Below are 6,000 nucleotides of genomic sequence, written 5' to 3'. Positions count from 1 at the left end.
CCCAGTACCGAGCCCTGGGGAACACCACTTGTGACCAGCCACCAGCTGGATTTAACTCCATGCACCAAAACTCTCTGGGCCTGGCCATCCAGCCAGTTTTTTAACCAGCAGAGAGTATGCCTGTGGACAGCAAGCCATGGGCAGCCAGTTTCTCCAGGAGAATGCTGTGGGAGACAGTGTCAAAGGCTTTACTAAAGTTCAGGTAGACAACATCCACAGCCTTTCCCTCATCCACTAGGCGGGTCACCTGGTCATAGAAGGAGATCATGTTGGTCAGGCAGGACTTCCATAAACCCATGTCAACTGGGCCTGATCACCTAGTTGTCCTGTATGTGCCGCATGATGGCACTTGAGATGATCTGCTTCATAACCTTCCCCAGCAGGGTCAGACTGACAGGCCTGTAGTTCCCTGGATCCTTTTTCCAGCCCTTCTTGTAGATGGATGTCACATTTGCTAACTTCCAGTCAGCTGGGACCTCCCCGCTTAGCCAGGACTGCTGATAAAGGATGGTAAGTGGCTTGGTGAACACTTCCACCAGCTGCCTCAGTACCCTTGGGTGGATCCCATCTGGCCCCATAGACTTGTGTGTGCCAAAGTGGTGTAGCAGGTCACTAACCATTTCCCCTTGGCTTATGGGGCCTTCATTCTGCTCCCCGTCCTGTCCCCTTCCAGCTCCAGGGTCTGGGTACCCCGAGAACAACTGGTCCAACTATTAAAGCCTGAGGCAAAGAAAGCATTATGTATGTCAGCTTTTCCTCATCCTTTGTCACCGTGTTTCCCCCTGCGTCCGATAAAGGATGGACATTTTCCTTAGCCCTCCTTTTATTGCTAATATATATATAGAAACATTTTTTATTGTCTTTTACGGCAGCAGTCAGATTAAGTTCTAGTCGGGCTTTGGCACTTCTAATTTTCTCCCGGCACAACCTCACAACATCCTTGTAGTCCTCCCAAGTTGCCTGCCCCTTCCTCCAAAGCTCATAAACTCTCCTTTTTTTCCTGAGTTCCAGCCAAAGGTCTCTGTTCAGGGAGGTTGGTCTTTTCTCCCACCGGCTCGTCTTCCGGCACAGGGGAATGGCCCTCTCCTGCACCTTTAAGATTTTCTTCTTGAAGAATGTCCAGCCTTCCTGGATTCCTTTTGCCCTTCAGGACTGCCTCCCAGCAGACTGTCAACCAGGCTCCTACACAGGCGAAAGTCTGCCCTCAGACGTCCAAGGGAGCAGTTCTACTGACCCCCCTCCTTACTTCCCCAAGCATCGAAATCTCTGTTGCGCTAAGCCCAAGATGGCCACCAGCCGTCACATGGCCCACAAGTCCTTCTCCGTTTGCAAACAACAGGTCCAGCAGGCGCCTTCCCAGTTGGCTTCCTCACCGACTCTGCCAGGAAGTTCTCTTCCACACACTCCAGGAACCTCCTAGGCTGTTTCCTCTTGGCTGCCTTGTATTGCCAGCAGACAGCTGGTAAGCTGAAGTCCGCCACAAGGACGAGGGCTAGCGATTGTGAGACTCCTCCCAGCTGCTTACAGAATAGTGCGTCTGCCTCTTCATCCTGGTTGGGCAGTCTATAGCAGATAGTGGCCTTGTTGGCCTTCCTCCCAATTTTTACCCACAAACACTCAACCCTATCATCACCAGCATTAAACTCTAGACCATCAAAACATTCCCTACCATACAGGGCTACCCCACCACCTCTCCTTCCTTGCCTAGCCCTTCTCAAGAGTTTATAGCCATCCATGGCAACACTCCAGTAACGTGAGGCATCCCACCATGTTTCCCTGGTGGCAACTATGCCATAGCTTTCCTGCTGCCCAAAGGCTTCCAGATCCTCCTGTTTATTGTCCATGCTGTGTGCTTCGGTGTAGATGCACTTCAGTTGGGCTATTGATCCCACCACCTTTTTGGGGAGAGAAGCCCTAATTCCTATGTGACCATTCTCGGGCGATTCTGTGGTTTCTAACACATCCATAACCCTTGCGTCTTTGCTGCCACATGGATCTCCATCCCCTACCTGCATCGAGACAGCAGGCAGAAGGACCTCGCTAGCACACCGTCCCTCAAACGTTGACATGATGCCCCCAGGCTTATCTCTAGCAAGCCTGGTTTTATCCCTTTCCCCCTTCAAATCTAGTTTAAATTTCCTCCAACAGGCCCTGCTAACTCCTGTGCAAAGATCCTTTCCCCCCTTTGAGACAGGTGTCTGTCGCCAGCAGGACTGGTGGTGTGGAAACCGACCTGCAGTCAACAACCCCACGCTTCTGCCTGTGACACCATCTATCGATCTGCTGGCTCTTCCTGTGTCTTCCCTCATCCTTCCCTGCCACTGGAAGCATAGAATGTGGTCTTGCTCCCTTCATCAGTCGCCCCAAGGCCCTGAAGTCTCTCTAGATTTCCCTCGGCGTTCTTGTTGCAACTTCATTGCTGCCTACCTGAAAAATCAGTAACGGACAGTGATCTGAGGGCCATGCCAGGGTAGGGAGCTTTCTCTTCACGTCTTTAACCTGGACCCCAGGGAGGCAGCAGTCTTCCCAAAGAAGTGGGTCTGGGCTGCATATTGGGCTTTCTGTTCCCTTCAGAAGGGAGTCTCCTACCACAGTGACCCATCTTTTCTTCTTTATGGAAGCAGTTTTGATGCAGGGTGCAGGCCGACTTAACCTCGGTGACACCTCCAAGCTGGATGAACCATCGTCCTCGTCACCCGTTCGTTCCACGTGCAGGGCCTCATCCCTGCGACGCAAGGGCGCCGGGGCAGGTGGGGCAGTCACGGAGGAGACGCGCCTGCTGCGCCGCGCAGGGCCTTCTCCCCATTGCCCCCCATCCCTTAAGTCCCTGCGTTCAGCCAGGCGGAGAGCGGACGGGGAATCCTCCGTCTCACGCGTCCTGCCTGCCTGCTGGGGCTGTCTCAGGGCAGGCAGGGTGCCGTTCCAGCAGCCCGTCACTCCCTCGCTCTCCCTGACATGCACTTGAATAAAGTTGCCGAGTGACAACCGGTCCCCACGGTTTCGGGCGTGCAGCTCCACTTGTCTTCTCCTCCTCCCGCATTACATTGTTGAGAAGGTGTCCTAGCTGTAGGAAGGTTTCAGCATTTGAGCAGTACTTCGCTAGAAGCACCAGCTGCTGACACCTTAAGTTCTGACAGAATGAAAGTCCCTCCCCGACTGCTCAAGCTATAGAACTACTGGATGAAATAAAAACGTGTATTAATTAGACAGCCACTTGATGGATGCGGCCAATTTAAAAACAAAAAGGAATTGTATTTAAACTTCTTTCACCTCCCTTTTTCCTTTTGGTGGCTGCCTTTAGCCCTGACATTCAAGGTGCCTGTGCTGGGGGCTCTGGCAGGACGGCACCAAAAGTGTCACCTGCCCCATGCCTGTGCCCAGGTTGCTGTCGTTCCTAAGGGCAGGACGCTGCCAGCACCGGAGCTGCTCGCCTCGGTGGCCGAGGGCTAGTTTCGGTGTTTCGGCTACACCGCGTTTAAATCTCCCGCCGTTGCTCCTGCCCCCCTCCCCCGGTCTTGTCAGCTGCGTATATCAAAAGGGGGGAAAAAATGACTGAGGATTTTTACTGCTATCCCCCGATTTACTGAGGATGGGCGTAACTAGAAACAAGACACCAAGAAGGGCACATCAGGGCTTACGGTGACGTTAGAGCCATTAGTTATTGTTTCGTGTATCTTGTATACACAGAATTCAGCCTATCACGAGATACTGCATTAATAGGAAAGAGCTTTTCTCCAAGCCATATTGGCAGCAGCCACTGAAGATTTTTTGCCTGCACCATCAGCATCCAAGGATTACCTGGGAATTTCAGCAAATTACCTGCAGCTCCCAGACCTTAGGACACTGCTGGTGACTTTGATTTCTCCTGCCCTCTTCCTCTAGTGTATTACAGCCTTTGGGTCTTTTACATTAAGCCTAAAATAAGTCATTGGAAAATGTTTTGTGACGAGTAGGCGGTATGAGAAATATATTCTGTGGACATTCCCAGACTAACCATCTACGGAGTGACTGCTCACAGTTGTGGTGTAATGCACTGGTCCGGTGCTCCTGCACCATTTGGGAAAGATAAAACAGTTAAGGTGTACCTATCTAGGGTATTATATGGTGCACATCACTAAAGGATAATTTATGCACCAGCTAGAATACAGTTAATATGTGACAAAAATTACGGACTAACTTTTGCAGCTCTAGAGAAACTCTTCTATACACCATTTTCATGCAATTTTCATTGCAATGACAGGACTGGTAGAATGTCTTAAGACATTCTTTCCCCATTTACTTCCTTTGTCTCCTTCCCTTCGTCATGTTGACCCTTTAATTGCCTGCAACTAATTAGTATGGACTAAAAATAAATCCTTTTTGCAGGGTTATTTTCGACTCAAATATGTTTACTCACCTCATCCACAGCAGTCACACAGATGTATTGCCAAAACTCAAAGGGTCAGCAGGCAGCAGCAAATGCCTGGAAACAAACAGCAGGCTGGGGAAACATGGCATTTCCCAGTATAACCACCAAAGCCTTCCTTCTTGTGGCACCGCAGCCCCCACTGTAAAGCTGTGAGTGGGCCTGCACATAGGAATCAGGAGAAATGTTGCTTGTGATTATTTCTGAGTGAACAGTGCATTAGTTTAAAAATATATTCAAGAAAGTATCACTAAACTATGACTTTTTAACAGAACTATTACTACAAGAAAAGAATGGACCTGAGAGCTTATAGCACACGGACAAAGACTACCTGCTGGAGTGGGAGAGAGGTCTGTGCATGACCTTGCTCAGCCCACAACATCTGATACTCCACTGTCACTAGAAGGGCAGTAATTTTACTGTCATTCTGTTTTCCCCACTCCCAGCTGCACAACTCAACCCTGCCCTTGCACCAGCTCTGCTGCTATGGGACCTTTCTCTGAGCTATTTGACCTCACTAACTCAGGAACTAGCAGCTAACTAGCCCAAAACAACGTGTTCTGGAGAACCTATGCCTCCTTTCAGCAACAGCAAACAGATCAGATCAGCCTTTCTTCAGTAACTGTACCGTAAGTCCATGACCCTGAAGTGGAGTCTAAAGGAAATTCAGTGGAAGGCAAATCAGGCTCAAACCCATTGCAGGATAAAGACCTGCAAGGACAAGGGTGGACTCCACATTCTCCAGGAAAGTTGAAAGTTAATGCAAAAGTACTTAAGTGATCATTTACTGTACCTCTTCTCCTGTCTACACCAAGAGAGTTGAGTAGGACACTTCCGTAGCAGCCCAGAGGATCTGCCATCATGTAAACCCCCATAATCAACATACGGGCATTTGTACAGAAAATTGTTTAGACATATGTCCCCCAGTCTCAAACCGGTTAAAGAAATCATCTGAAAGCCTCTAGTTTTGCTGTCCCAGGAACTCTCATGACTTCATATGGGCTTCAGCTTTTCAGGCCTTATTCTAATGCCTTTCAGGTTCAGTGAAGCTAAGCCATACAGGATTTTTACGAAGTGTTAATGGGCTGCAGTGACTCTATATAATCCAGCACTGGCTGGTAAGTTATCACACCCAATTGTCACTTCATTAGTTGGCAGCCTGGGAGAACACAGATACCTCCTCTGTGCTCAATGGCGTGAGGTTACTCACACTGGTGGAGAGCCCAGGAAAGCACCCACCGGCAGCTGCCCATCCTCAGGATCAATACTGAGAGTCCTCAATACACTGTGTAATCTTTGCATCTCAAGAGGGAATTTGTCTGATTTTCCCCAGCAGCTTGTTCAGTAGTACACCTGCCAATTACTTTGTCAAATCTGCCTCCACACATTTCTTGTCTCAGGCTTTCAACAAACTCCTATACTTTTGCTTCTGTGAATAAACCTGGTAAGCCTTTGGGGGAACACTTAATTCCTTGTTTTGTAGAGATAAAGAAGAACACAACCAGCATATCTGAAAGGTTAAACGCATCATCTATTTTAGGTGCATAACACAAGAGCAATGCAGAGAGACACACATCTAGGAGGAAATTCAAAGC

This window comes from Egretta garzetta, unplaced genomic scaffold, assembly GCF_000687185.1.
Source record: "Egretta garzetta isolate BGI_Z169 unplaced genomic scaffold, ASM68718v1 scaffold188, whole genome shotgun sequence".
Lineage (NCBI taxonomy): Eukaryota > Metazoa > Chordata > Aves > Pelecaniformes > Ardeidae > Egretta > Egretta garzetta.
Note: the sequence above shows the minus strand (reverse complement) of the source record.